The 15,735-nt window shown below is 44.3% G+C and overlaps 1 protein-coding gene across 2 annotated transcripts in view; it reads right to left on the bottom strand.

The window, feature by feature from the left end:
* The window catches only part of LOC140703260 (inverted formin-2), a 74,171-nt gene extending 59,256 nt beyond the window's left edge, over positions 1 to 14,915 (bottom strand). For both annotated transcript variants that reach the window (XM_072986737.2, XM_072986738.2), the window contains exon 1: positions 14,787 to 14,915. The gene's annotated coding sequence lies outside the window, so the exon portion shown is untranslated. The remainder of the gene's footprint in view (positions 1 to 14,786) is intronic.
* Between the last annotated feature and the right edge of the window lie 820 nt (positions 14,916 to 15,735).

Here is a 15,735-nt window from a genome sequence, read left to right as displayed (position 1 = left end):
TGATGTTGAATGGTCTGCCTTGGATTCGTATTGACATCATTCTATCATTTTTGAGATTGTATCCCATTACAGTTTTTCCCACTCTTTTGTTGACTATGAGGGCTACTCCATTCCTTCTGCGGGATTCTTGCCCACAATAGTAGATATGATAATCATCTGAATTGAATTTGCCCATTCTTGTCCATTTTAGTTCACTGATGCCCAGGATATCGATGTTTATTCTTGCCATCTCCTGTTCGACCACATCTAGCTTCCCAAGGGTCATAGATCTTACATTCCAGGTTCCTATGCAATATTTTTCTTTGCAGCATCGGACTTTCCTTTCACTTCCAGGCACGTCCACAGCTGAGCGTCCTTTCGGCTTTGGCCCAACCACTTCATTAGCTCTGGGGCTACTTGTACTTGTCCTCTGCTCTTCCTCAGTAGCATGTTGGACGCCTTTTGATCTGAGGGTCCCATCTTCCAGCGTCATATCTTTTAGCCTTTTGTTTCTGATCATGGGGCATTCTTGGCAAAGATACTGGAGTGGCTTGCCAGTTCCTGCTCCAGGTAGATCGCATTTAGTCAGAACTCTCCACTATGATCTGTCCGTCTTAGGTGCCCCTGCATGGCATAGTCCATAGCTTCTCTGAATTACTCAAGCCCCTTCGCCACGACAAGGCAGCAATCCGTGAAGGGGTGTGCAAGCTTATCCAGAGGTAAATCTCGCTAAGCTCAATGTAAAATTTTCTCCACAACTACAGCACCCAACATCAGCTGAATTTCGTTGAAGGTTGGAATAAAGGGGGTCAAATTCACTCCCATGTACTGAAAGAACGCACTTCCAAGCGTCGTGGAGCTGCATATATTATCTAGACTCATATTTGTTTTATCATTGTCTTTTAGTTATATTTATATCTGGCCCAGAGCTTGGAAAATCGGTGTTGTGAAGCAGAGAGATCTCCCTCTGAATAACTTTGTTGAATAGTGCCACCATATACCACAGCCATGCTGAGTAGCAAGTGGTACTGTGTTTCCCCCAAAATAAGACAGGGTCTTATATTAATTTCAGCTCCAAAAAAACACATTAGGTCTTATTTTCAGGGGATATTTTATTTTACAGTCATGTCATCTTCTGGTTGCTGCACAATGGCGGAGGGCGGGGTTTCACTTAACTGGGGCTTATTTATGGTGTAGGGCTTATATTACAAGCATCCTGAAAAATCATATTAGGGCTTATTTTTAGGTTAGGTTTTATTTTCAGGGAAATATAATTGACACTATCCATGGAGACATCTGGAGTGCGCACTTACAGAGCTCCACCTCATGGGGACCAACTATCACATGTAAAAATGTTATATGTATAACACACAAAGTCCCTATTCATCCAACTTTGAAGAAGAGGATGCTGGTGGGAAAGGCAACACAACAAGGCCTAGCCCATTAAGTCCCCCTGGCTGCCTCCCAACATTTTCTGTCAACAAGTATGTGTGTTCAAATACTTGTGGTGGTTGGTTTGGACAGGGGCATAGTCTGATCTCACAAGCTGTTACTTTTTATATACAGTACTAGGAAAGTTCCTTTAAAAAACAACACATCATGCTCATTTTAACTCTTAAGGGCAAAGTGGGTATCTTGACCATATCTGGGAGACATTTTATCCTCCTTTGACTTCAGGAAGCCAATGTCTGAAACCCTCCACCATCATTGTGCGTCTGCATGTATGTACATACACATGTGTAAAAATTATGATGCCTATAAGGGGAAAGATTGGTCATTTAAAGCCCCTCAAGGTTATTTCAGGCCCAAACGATCTCTTTTTTTAAATCCAGTTCCCAGGCCTAAAACAGCCCAGGGTAGCACAAAATAATATTTAAGTAGGCATCTCTCAGTCTCAAGAGACTATGATAATGTGTTCTGAATAGACGTCTTGGAACAGCATCTAGTGTGGCTGAGGAGGCCAATTCACCAAAGCTTTCAGGATGGGCAGAAGAAGCCAAAGGTAGACTACTCCTGAGTGCTTTAGAGCAGTGGTCCCCAATCTTGGGCCTCCAGATGTTCTTGGACTACAACTCCCAGAAGCCTTCACTACCACCTCTGCTGGCCAGGATTTCTGGGAGTTGAAGTCCAAGAACATCTGGAGGCCAAAGGTTGGGGACCACTGTTCTAGAAAAACCTGGAGACAGTTGCTGTAAATTGGTATCGACTCAATTGGCACACTTATTATTGGATTCACGAAGGCTTTCATGGCCGGGATCTGATGGTTGTTGTGCGTTTTTCGGGCTCTTTGGCCGTGTTCTGAATATCTAAATATCACAACAATACACCCACAACAAGACACACTAATCACCCATCTCCTGAAAAGGACAAAAGCCTATCTCACAGCCATAAATACTCAACTCCCAAGCAAACTAGACCAGAGCACAGAGTGCTGTCCTTCTGAAGATGCCGACCACAGAGACTGGCGAAACGTTAGGAAGAACAACCTTCAGAACATGGCCAAAGAGCCCGAAAAACCCACAACAACACTTATTATTGTTAGAGACACAGCTGGCCATTTTTATAAAGATACTCCTCACTCTGGTATTGGAGGGGTCTGGAGCCCAGTAGAGAAATGGGGTCCAGGCTGGTCATGGGCCACACTTAGCCCCTGCTCTAAAGCTCAGATGCTCCCAGTATGACTCAGTTTTCACAGTCCTGATCATCTTCTGTGACTCCGTTATGGCTGAAAGCAGGCACAACAAAGGAATATAAGAGGTTGCCTCTCCTTCCCGAGTCAGACTTTTTCCCCCAAATACGAAATCATTCCTTATTCCAGGTCAGTAGTTGATCCTAAGTAATGTATGCTCTCCAGAGCATACGGTGGCCGTCGTTCACCTCACTTCCTCTTGTTCCCTTTTCTATGAGTTGAAGATACCAGAAATCAAATCTGGATCCTTGTGTAAGCAGAGGCATGTGTGAACCATTAAGCTACAGAAAGCACTCCCTAAGTACTTCAAATCTACTTATTTATAACGTTGAATCTCATTTGTCACCTACAGGCACTCCCCAAGACCTACTTGCGACATAATAAAGACAAACGCAACATTTGCAATTATACCCAACAATAAAATACAGAGAAACCTTTTATTTCTCTGGTAATAGAAAACTTAACAAACCCTAAAAACAATCTCATACCGTGATGGAGAAAATTAAAGCGGCCTTAACAATTGGTAAAATGCAAACGGTTTAATTATTTGCTTCAAGGCAAATACAGAGGCTGGAAAAGTTACCTTTTTTGGAACCAATTCCCAGAATCTCCCAGCCAGCATGGCCAAGAGGGCGTAGTTGACAGGAAAGGAACAAATAAATACAGCCCTGAAGTGTGGCCACTACTGTAATGTTCACGTTGAAATTTGAGGGCCACGGGGATGAACTGAAACCCTGTTGAGGTTGTACTAGAATAGGCCCATTTGAATCCATGGAATTTATGGGGGAATTGACTTCCCATATAAAATGGCTCAGTGTGGCAACTCTAGTGCTAAGCACTATCCCAAGCAAACAGGACTTTAGCCAATGTGTCCCAAACCACTCCCATCTACATCAACAACTATGTTTACAAATGATCTCTCCTTTGCCACCAGCACCTGGGCCAGGAGGCAGCTATAAATCTCAGAGAGGGATGTGAAAATATCTTTATCGACATCTAGTATCCAACTGAGACATATTGTGTCAAGGAGTCACTCACTCCTTCAAGGCTTTTTGCCTCCAAAGAAAGGTGTGAATGCTTTAGGGCAGAGGTCCCCAACCCCCGGTAGTCAGCCCAGTGCCGGTCTGTGGCCTGAGCCAGACCAGGCTATGGAGAGAGAACCTCCCCCCACCCCACCCCCGCACATCCCATTTGTGCCTGTGTGCGAGTGTGCATGCACCCGCACAAGTGCTGTGCCGCCCTTTGCGCATGTGCATGCATGCACCCATATGCGCTCAGCACCACCGTTTGTGCATGCACACAAGCACAGCTGCATGAGAAAGCGCTCCTTTGTGCATGAGAACAGGGGGGTGCCTGACCTTCCCCACGGGGCTTAAAAGGTTGGGGACTGCTGCTTTAGGGGTAGGTAAGGGTCCGTTTTCTGCATTTTGTGCAAATTTTCTCGGCTTCAAATAAGCATCTTCTCCCTTTGTGAAGCTTGTTGTTCACACACAGAAAGCATAGGAAGGCATGCTGGTTGATAAAAAAGATAAAAGTACCCCCCCATACAATACTTCCATTTTGTTATAGGTCTGTGAAAAGCTCAAACCCATGGATGAGAGTCAAGGAATTGCATGAGCCTTGAACACTTCTCATGGAAACGTTATCTAATCCAGACAGCCTCAGTCGGGCTTCATTAAGGAATTTATTACCAATGGAGGTACATCTGCCTGTCCCCCTCCTGGCATTCAGGAGACAAATAAACACATGGCTTTTTAGCCATGTCTGCTTCCTATCTAATTATTTAATAGTTGATTTCTGTTAAAACTGATTCTATAATCACACCCACCTTCGGATTTTGGTTTATGCGTTTGTGATCTAGCGACTACCGGGGTAATATTTTTATTGTTGGTGGTGATGGTTTATTATTCTGTCGGTGTAGCATCATATACAGTCTAGGTTCGCCACCCCTGACCTGAATCAATGAAAATAATTTTATTTAAAAAGTGCTGAAAGCCATTAGTGTAAACTTATTCGATGTAAGGCTGGTGACATAGTCAGAAATAAAACACTTCCAGTTCCTCTTTTGAAGGTCCTGGGGAATCTTTTTCATCAGTGGGAGGTGAAGGATCAAAGGGGAGGTCTTTAATTACTGAAAATTGCCACCATGGGATGATTTTACTGGTGTTGGTGATGATTTTCAGAAATTAAAGACTTCCCCAAAATGGAAAGGATCCCAAGTAACCCTTTGGGGATCTTCAGAAGTGTTTAATTTATGAAAATCTACCAAGGCTGATGATGGCATCAGTCTTATACTCCATAAGGTTGGCCAAGTTTCAGCCTGTGAGTATTCATGATGTTCTTTCCTTTTTCAAAATGGCTATCCAACCTCGATTTAAAACATGTAGTGACAGCAATTCTACCATTTTCTGAGGCATTCCATTCTGCTACCAACCAGCTCATACCAGCAGGATGTTCCTCCTAATACTGAGTCAGTCCCCTGGTATGGTCCCTACCCTCCAGGGCAGCAGAAACAACCCAGTTCCACTTTTCACTTGATATCTTTCAAACACTGCCTCTCAGTACTGTATTCTCTTCACCAGGCAAGTATAGCCACTGTATTTCGTGTCTCAGCTACAATTAGTCACAAATGTCACTAGGAGCGACAACTCTTGTGTTCCCCCAGTTTCAGGGTTTGTATTTGTCTTTCCTAACCTCCCTCCTATTTCAAGATTTTGGGACAAGATTCCCATATTCTCAGATTCCAAGACTACACTGGACGGACAAAAGCCAACTCCTGCTGGGCTTGATTTCATTTTAGGATGCTCCTTTTAAACATGGGAAGGATTAGGAATTTTGAGAAAACCAACCCATTGCCGTTCTCCTTAGGGCAGGCCAAAAATATATCTTCGCTCGCATGTTTTTCAGTTATATTTATATGGATTTGCCGCTATCATCCTCTAGCCAGCTGCTTTTGCTCCTTAAAATGTCCTAGAACTAAAAGAGGAATGTACTAATGTTTCCCTAACTGATGCCTACAATCTACTTGATGTCTACAATCTACGGTAGATTCTGTCTCTTTTTTTAGTTTTCACACTGTATGGACACATCGGTTCACCATATTGATTCAAGATGCATGTATGGTTCTCGCTCTCCCGTTCTAAGCCCAGAATAACCCTGCAAGGTAGGCCAGGCTGAGAGGTGACTGGAACTGCCGGTGGTCATTCAGCAACAATGCTCCCCATCCTAGGCTCCCGAATGCATCCCCAGGGTAAAACAGAGCACTAGAGAGCCTTAGAAGCTGAAATAATGGTGAAATGAGAAGAAATGAAGATTTACATGAACATAAGTTAAGTATTTCCATTGTTCCTGTCTGGTTCATGCTGGTGGAACTATGCCAACAGGATTAGTCTTATAATGGTATAACATAATATTGCTACATATTCTAGGATCTGATGCCCAAATGCAGAAGATGAACATACAAACCCAGGAAACAGATACATCTGTTTATCTTTAAAGTTATGAATTACCATATTTTTTCCATGTATAAGACTATACTTTTGTCTAAAATTTTTAGACTAAAAATTGAGGGTTGTCTTATACACGGAAGTAAGCTGAGGAGAGTACAAAAATAAGTGGAGGGGAAAGCAGGAATCAAATTGTTCCTGCAGCACTTTGATCCCTTTCCCCCTACACTTGCTAAGCCCCACTTAGATTTCTTAATTGTGGGTTAGAAAAGTGGGGGGGTCTTATACATGGGGACGTCTTATACACAGAAAAATACGGTAATCACATGGGGTATAACACTAAAGTACAGATAGCTTACATGTAGATGCAGGAAAATGCAGAAGCTCATTCTGGAACCAGACTCCCCAGTAAAGCCCCGTTCAAATTTCACTCCCTTTTCCCTTGAATGGACTTTTTCTTAACTGCTATCCCTTCTTTTCTTCTCTGCCCACTTAGCCAAGAACTGTCTGCTCTCAGTGGCAATGTCTCCAAGGTCCTTGTCCATATGCTTTCAACCTATTCGCTATTTAAGACTGCTTTCATCTGGAGATCCCACAGCTCTCTGAGTCTTTCCATATGCAGAATGAGCACATGCACTGCCGGCACACTGATTTGTTGCTCATGTTTTCCTTAGGTACAGTTTAAAACTGGTCATGCTATGGCTTAGCCCCTGAAAACCATATGTAGGGAGAGAAAATCAGATTGGATACAGGGAGGCTGCAGAAGAAAGTGGCTTAAATTGTGATTTGCTCAGAGAAGTTGCAATGCTTTATCTCGTTTTGCGGGCCCATTTCATTCTGCGGACCTAAATCCAGTTGTTATTCGTTGCCAGAGTAGATCTATTTCATCAACAGAACTTAATCAAATTCCTACAATACTTGAAAGATATTTATCCAGAGGAGGAACAAGATCTGTTTTTGATCATCCCGAAGTGCAGAATAATACATACTAATGGGCTCAAGCTACAGGAAGAAAGATTTGAGTTGAATATCAGGAAAAATGTCTTGACCATTAGAGCAGTATGACAATGGAACCAACTACCTTGTGAGGCAGCAAGCGCTCCAACACTGGAAATATTCAAAATAAAATTGGACAACAATCTGTCAGATCTACTTTGATTTGGATTCTTGCACTGACCATTGTGCCGGACTAGATGACCTTACAGGTCCCTTCCAGCTCAATTAATCTGTGATCCTATATAGTCAATCGGTATACCTTGTAAAAAGTGAAAACTGGATTTAGACCATGAATTGTAGCTGATGTTTCAATACTAATCTTCACCTAACCTTTTTAAAAAGTTCAGTCCAATTGTGTCAATGTAGGACTGCTGTTATATCAGAGGAACACAGCCAGAATATTGACAGCATTTATTTAATGAGCCACTCCATTAATATAACCACTAAACTATTGTCTACACCAGTTGGGGGCAACGTTTAAGTATAAAGGGTCTGCTCCCCCTCTCCAGAACTCCTAGATCCATCCATCAAATCCAGATGAAAAAATGTGGTTTGGGGCCAGACATATACCTAAGAATTAAAGAACTACTGAATGCTAGCTATGGATAGGAATTTCTTTCCAGTGCTAAAACAAGATTTGCTGTTCTTCCACCCACAAACCCACTCCTCATTTTCCTTTTGCGATGGAGGAGGCTTCTAAATTTGTCACTATGATTCAGTGAGAGAGGCTGCTTTTTATGGGTTACAAAAGTAGTCCAAAGAATGTTTGAGTTTTTTCCATCCCTGTCATCACTGCATAAATGAAAATCAGAAGCTCTTGCTGATCTATGGCAAACCACACAGAGATCTACCTCCTAAGACCTTCTGCCTGCTCTTTATTTGTACAGACGGATGGCATCTCTTCATGGTTCTAGACTGGTATAAGCAGTTTCAGAGAACTGAAGGGCCAGCTTTCTGAACCCAGAGCCTTTAGAGGCCACACACATTGCCAAAAAGCTCAACAGGACAGCAAATTTGTCTAGAAGTTAATTTGGTTCTTGATTTTTGTGTGTGTTATTTAAATACTGAATTGCCATTCCTAGAATCTTGTAAGACTGGCAATTTTTTATTTCCTTTTTTGGGGAGATAAAGAAATAGAAGGGGCTGGTGGAAGACCTGGGGGAAACCATGGAAAAAACGTTGTGGTCCTAGAGCTTGAATCTGCTCAACCCTGCTCTAGACCAAGGATGAGGAACATGTGACTCTCCCATGGTGGAACTGAATTTTCATTAGCCCTAGCAGTAGTGCAGCCAATGGTGGAGGACGATGGGAGTTGTAGTTAGGGTGGATAAAAATAAATGTTTTAATCAAATCGATTTAAATCACAATTTAATTTAAAAATTATTTTAAAAAATTGATTATAAAAAATGATTTTTTAAAAAATTTAAAGTGTGGTTTGTAGTCCAACAACATGAGGAAGGGCACAATCTGTACATTATTGCTCTAGAGTATTGATTTTGGATTTTTTTAAAAAAAGAAAAGAGAGAGAATACACAAGCTGTAAAGTTGCAGAAGAAACAACTGTACAAAATTAAAAGCTAATCGCAAGCACCTTGGGTTATACTTCTGTTTTAAATAAAAGCCAATGCATGCAGTTTGGGATTTGCATTAAGCACAGATCAGATTCAAAGGGAAATAAACTGAAAGGGGATCCATGCTTTTATTTAGGACACAAAATAATGTGTCAGCCAAAATTGGAAGGAAGAGATAAAACTCTTCTTCGATTACATTTGCATCAGTCAAAAGAGAAGGAGGCTGAGGTGAGAAAGAACTTGCTGAGATGGCTCATTACTGCAGACAAGGTGCACTATGGATTACTTCTGTGCAACTTCGTTTAGTATAATACCCTGTTGCACCAATACTCTGAGATGGGAAGCATGGCAGAGCCAAGGTCTGAGACTGACACACCTGCTACTGATACTAATGACTGTCAGTGTTTACTTGACTAAGCATCTAGTCCTCACTACACTGAGATGACATTAATAATTGCTAGAAGAAGAAGAAGAAGAAGAAGAAGAAGAAAGAAGAAAGAAGAAGAAGAAAACTGCCACTGTAATTCAGCTGTGTTGGGTTTGCTATTAGGGATCTGTGTTCAGATACTGTAACATACAGCTCTGCTCTCACCTGTCCGTCACAGCTGGGCAGGGGAACATCAGCCAATGAGGGGACAGAGGGTGGTGCAGAAGGGGGAGGAGCTGGAGTATATAAGGGGGTTGTGTGATGTGTGAAGGGGAGTTTTTAGAGAGTTTTTGGAGTTTGGGTGATGAGAGAAATTGGTGGAGAGAGGGAGATAGATTTGTGAGAGTTAGTCAGTGAGGGAAAAGTCTGTGTGAGGTACATTAAATGAGAAACTTGATTTACAACTTGATTTATTACTTGTGACTCATTCTTTTTATTTTGTCAAATCAACAAACAACGTTTTGTTTGAAGGAAACACTTGTCCTTTTTGAGTATTAAGGATAGGTTGGTGGCAGGAGTTTGAAGAAGAGTAGTGAGCACTCTGGGAGGCCTGAGTTGACAGAGGCTTCAGAGTGGCCCGCTACAGATACCATCCGCTGAAGGGTCACATTAACAAAGGATTGCAAAAGATCTCTAATTCTTAAGACTCGGAAGCCAAGGCTGGCCTAAGATATTTTGCCACTTGAGGTAAAGCAGCAAATGAAAACCTCTACTCCCTCACATTAGGACATCTAGTACTGGAAGCCAAAGAAATGTCTTTGACATATGCTACAAAATATCCTAAAAAAACAGGTCTATGAATGGCCAAAAATGTAACTATCCACTACACAAAAATCTCTAATTTTGCCTAATAATAGAGCCGGCCCTCTGGGATACATATCAGAGTAGGCCAGCCTCCTTTAACCTGGTGGCCTCCAGATATTCTGGATTTAAATATATAGAACCTTTTGCCATAATAAATGTAGTAGATGGGCTAGACGGACCAATAGGGTGGCTTGGTTTTAGCCAGGATCACAAATTCACGAAGGACAAGCCAGCCAACAGCCAGTAGCCAGGCCAGCTAAGAGGAAATTCCACATCTAATGACGGAGCATCTCAAATGCCTGGAGAAAATTGTGAAAGACTGCTGTTTTTGCATGCTCAGCCTGCTGGAAATGGAAACAGGATGCTGGTTGAGAAGGACTGCTGGTCCTAAGGTCAGCTCAAGACATTGCCTTTGGTAAGACAAGATGGCGCCTGTTCCCCTTCCATCTACCAAAGCTGACTGGATAGGCAGTCAAGCCATTCTTCAGCACTGGTAAAGAGGCAGCGATCTCCACTGTCAATAAAACCTAGCTAGTTTAAGGCAGGCTGTGAGAATTCAACAACGTGTGCGCCACCGTCCCTCACCTGTTGCATGAAGAAACCATCCCATTCTGCCTAACAGCAGGGCCGGCCCTGGTAAGTCTGACTGAACAAGTTCCTGACAAACCTCCAGTTTGTCATGCGGACAAACAGGGGTTTGGCCATTCCAAACCCTGCCTCCTCAGGCAGACGCCCGCTCCGAGGCAGTCCCCTGGCTTCTCTGCCCTCCCTCCTCCATGTGCGGCCTCTGAGCGGGTGCCAGCCAGAGGAGGTGACTTTAGTCCGGTGTTCAGAATTCTCCAGCACACTCCTCCTGAGAAGAAGAGGTCCCTAACGGATGTTGCTTGTTAAAACTAAACATCTCAGGGTTTCACAGGATCATGCCGTGAGAGTTAAAACAGGATCCAAACACGATTGCTTTCTATCATAACACACTCTGAAACAGATGAAAAATTAAGACCTTTTGGTGGCTGTTCCAGAACTTCAGCACTCCCTTTTCCTGGGAGACCAGGCTGTCTTGCCATCAACAGACAAAAGGTCTTTCTATTCAGACAGACTTTGGGGAACTGAACAGGTTGCTTAGGAACATAAAGAGGCACATGGCCTTTTTTTTATAATCCTTCACTTTTCAATGATACATTTGTAAATTGAAAGTATTTCAATTCAGTGGCAATTTCAATATGGCTGGCTGGATGTAGGTCAGCGGCTTAGCTTGAAGTTGAGTTATGGCAACTGGAATTCTTTCTTCTTGGGTTGAAATGTTTTGCTACTCCTCCAAGTAGCTTCTTCAGTCTGAGGAGAGTTGGCAGGAGATCCCTGATATATCCTCTATGTTGGTTTCACTTCCCCCTAGTCTGAAAAGGCTCATTCGACAAAGGACTGGGGTGAGTGAAAATCCATCTAATGAGCCTATTCAGACTAGGGGGAAGTGAAACCAATGTAGGGGTCTCCTTCCAATGCTCCTCAGACTGAAGACGCTACTCGGATGAGTAACGAAATGATTCAGCCTAATAAGAAAGAAGTCCAGTTGCCATGACTCAACTTCCAGACAACCTCTCCTGGATGACCGAGAATCTTCACAGATACGTCAGTGAGTCAGGTTCGATTCCCCACTGTTCCTCCTGGATGAAGAGCCAGCCTGTGTGGCCTTGGGCAAGCTGCACAGTTCCAGGATGCCCCCAGAAGAAGAGAATGGTAGACCCCTTCTGAGTACTGTCTGCCTAGAAAAACCTAGGATGGGTTGCTATAAGACAGAATCAACTTGATGGCATAGAATTATTATTATTAACTTCAGTTTAATGGTATGTTTTGTATTTTCCATTCTTCAATATTGTTCTGAATTTTACCAATTTTATGGATTGTCAAAAAAAAGAAAAGGAAAGGAAAGGAAAGGAAAAGAAGCAGCCTCATCACCACCTACAGTTAGAAATTTGAATTTCCCACCTTTTCCCCCTGCCTTTTTGTGTTTGTAACCTGAAGCTCCGGCCACAAGTTGAAGCAAAATTTTGCAGCCAGAGCTGGTCATAACTCAAAATGGTTGTATGTCGGGACGTTCGTAAGTCAAGGCACCACTGTACCATGTTTTTCCATGTATAAAATGACACTTTTTAAACTTAAATAATTAGACCAAAAATTGAGGGTTGTTTTATACATGGAAGGCAGCCACTTTCCCTGTCTACAGGACCAAAGGGGTGCGATTGTGCAAGTTTTCAAATTTGGGGGTTATACACTGGAATGTCTTATAAACTGAAAAATACGGTACATACCATGTTTCCCTAAAATAACATTTTATATTAATTTTTGCTCCAAAAATGCATTAGGGTTTATTTTCAGGGGATGTTTATTCAAATACAGTCATGTCATCTGGTTGCTGCACAATGGTAGAGGGTGGACTTTCACTTAACTGGGGCTTATTTTGGGGATAGGTCTTATTTTTGGGCAAACAGGGTAGAAAAACAAACAAACCAGTAAATAAATAAGGTTTTTGTGGACTGCTGTTTGGAAGTTCAGTTCCCCACTGTGTATCTTAGAAGAACCATCCTGGGTGGCCTTGGGCAAGCTGCACAATCCCAGGGCACCCCCAGAAGAAGGGAATGGTAAACTACTTCTGAGTATTCTCTACCTGGAACACCCTGAGAAGGGTCTCCATAAGCCAGAATAGACTTGACACACATGATTATTATTTTTTAACAAATCATACAACTCCAGGTGAAACCAGCAAACTCATTCTGCATCAGTCAGCCATCACTAGCATGGCCACACTTTTTTGGTCCTCCAAGGTGGACCTCACTTGCTGGCGTCACCCAAAGCAATGCGGAAGCAACCAAAAGGGGGTAGTAGGCAAACACCCCAGGTAACCACGATCTGCCCAAGAGCATAGAGATCAACACCGTCTCAATCTAACCTTCGCCTTCCTATTTACACAACCTGCCCTTGAGGCAGGGTGAGAAAGAATGTGAAAGCTGCAATTCTAGGAGGGAGGAGTCCCCATGATCTTGGCGATAATTATTTTCCAAATAAACGCAGACAGATCAGAGTTGCACTGATGGGGAAAAAAGGTACATTGCAAGTGCATGATTCACACGGTGTGCCATTGCATGCCTTTGTGCCCATTCTGATGAACACAACATATTTTTGCACAATAACACATACATATATGCAATACACCTACAGTGAAAAAATGATGGGAAAGCAGCATCCTCACCCCCAAATGCATATATGGTAAAAGGCCAATTTCTGAGAACTCCAGGGATGCCCTAAGAGTTGTGATGAAGTTATTTGAGTTCTCGGGCAAAGCCTTTCCCTTTTGCTCAAAACTAGGAAGAGCCGTAGGAGGAGACAATTCAGAAGAAAGAAGCATCCTGGGTCTGGTGCTCTTCCACATTTCAATAATGACTTGGATAAGGTAGTGCAAGGAATGCTCCTCAAATTGGTAGATGACACAAAATTGGGTGAAATAGCTAATGCCCTGGAAGACCAAAACAAAGTTCCAAATGATCTGGAACAGTGGGCTGAAAAAACAACAGAATGAAATTCGACAGGGATAAATGCAAAGTACTGCACCTCGGGAAAAGAAACCAAATGCACAGTGGCAAGATGGAAAATACCCAGCTCAGCAATACTAGAAGCAAGAAGGATGTTGGAATTGTCATAGATCATAAGCTGAATGTGAGCCAACAGTGTGATGTGGCTACCGAAAAAAAAGGCAAATGCTATTTTAGGCTGCATTAACTGAAGTATGGTTTCCAAATCCTGTGAAGTGGTAGTCCCCCTCTATTCAGCACTGGTTAGGCCTTACCTTAAGTATCGTGTCCGGTTCTGGACACCCCACTTCAAGAAGGATGTTGACAAATTGGAACAAGTTCAGAGGAGGGCAACAAAGATGATCAGGGAAACCAAGCCCTATGAGGAAAGGCTGAAAGAACTGGATGTGTTTAGCCTTGAGAAAAGGCTAACATTTTTCAAATACTTGAAAAGGCTGTCCTATAGAGGAGGGGAAGGATCTGTTCTCTATCATCCCAGAGTGCAGGACTCACAACAATGGGCTCAAGTTAAAGGAAGCCAGATTTATGCTGAATATCAGGGGAAAAAACTTCCTAACTGTTAGAGCAGTACGGCAGTGCAACCAGTTACCTCAGGAGCTGGTGAGTGCTCCAACGCTGGTGGTATTCAAGAAAAACTTAGATAATCACCCAGCAGATAGTAGAATAGTAGAGTGGTAGAATATACCAGATGGGTGGGATATAAATCAAATCAAATCAAATCAAATCAAATCAAATCAAATCAAATCAATCAATCAATCAATCAATCAATCAATCAATCAATCAATCAATCAATAAAATAGTATGCTTTGATTGTATTCCTGCATTGAGCAGGGGGTTGGACTTGATGACCTCACAGGTCCCTTCCGATTTCACGATTCTATGAACAAGGGCTGAGATGAGGGGCAAAGGAGAGATGTATCTGATGAAGGGGTTTCTAGCCTTCAACAACTTCCCCTTCTTCATTGTGCAATTTCTTAACCACCAAGAGTCCTGTGACACCCTGAAGCCTGAAAAGTTTTCCTCGGCATTACGCTTTCCTGGAGCGGAATCCACTTGATCCGATGCCGTTTCTCCCCTGACACAAGAGGGACTCAAAAGGTCTCAAAAGATGTTACTCTTGAAGATGTAAGACTTTTTATTTACCGGGGCGGCGGCGGGTGGGGGGGGGAGAGGAGGGAAGAGACCGGCTTGCAAAACCAAACAGTTCTTGGATATAGATCCTTTCCTGGACAACCCATGCCCGAAATCTAGTTGATCCTCCGCCCCGGAGAAACAGAAAAAGGGTCTCACCCTGGTCGGCGCTTGCTTTCCTTTTTTCGCCTTTCCTTCACCGGCTTCTGCGTCGAGCCGAGGGGATCGGCACCATCCCTGGCCACCAGCGCCTGCCCCTGCCCACCCGTTCTGGGATCAAGTGGATTTTGGGGCTCTCGGGAGGGGCGTCGGAGCAGATCCGCCCAGACCGGCTCTCCGGCGGTGCCCGGAGGGTCCCAAACCCGGCGCGCTTCGCCTCCTCTCTCGCCCGCTCTTCTCTCCACGCAGGCAGGGACGCGGTTCGCCCTGACTGACTCCCCCGGAGGAGGGGAAGGGAGCGCCGGGGAAGGAGCGGAGCCCAGCCCGCCGCGGGCTCACGTGGAAGGCGTGGAAGGGAAGGGAAGGGCGCCGGGGCTGGGGCTCCCGCGGGGCGGAGCTCGGAGGAGCCGCGTCCAGGCCGGGGACGAGGCGGGCGAGCCCCGGCGGCCACCCCGCGGATGCCGGCCGGGGGACTGCGCGGCTGCCGCGGCTGCCAGAGGGAAGCGCGTTCCGGAGCCTGCAAAGCTGGCGGGAAGGAGGGTCGTTTTCCTAACCCGGGGGGGGGGAGGCAGAGCGGGTCGCTTCACACGTGAAGACCTTCACGCGGTGGCGCGCGTGAAAAAAAAGCCCACACGGAAAGGCCTCGCCCCGCCTCACCTCGCCCACGGGGTTTTTTTTAAATGTGAACGTGTCGGGCGGGCAGGTCTCGCCCCCTCCTCTCGTTTCCTTTGAGGCACTGGAGAATGGCGCCCAGGAACGCGTTCCGACGACCCCCTTTCTGAAGGCGATGTAGGAGGACTTTGCGTGTCGGCAAGGAGGTTTCATTGGAGGCAGGAGGCTCACCTCACTGGGTTGTTTTCGAGACTAGATCCCAGATTCTGTTGTTAGCATCCCGGGTCAGGGCCTGGAAAGGCTCGTTGTCTGGAGCACCGAAGGGAACCGCTGTCAA

Source organism: Pogona vitticeps, chromosome 1 (genome assembly GCF_051106095.1).
Source record: "Pogona vitticeps strain Pit_001003342236 chromosome 1, PviZW2.1, whole genome shotgun sequence".
NCBI classification, from domain to species: Eukaryota; Metazoa; Chordata; class Lepidosauria; order Squamata; family Agamidae; genus Pogona; species Pogona vitticeps.
This window is presented reverse-complemented; position numbering and strand designations above follow the sequence as displayed.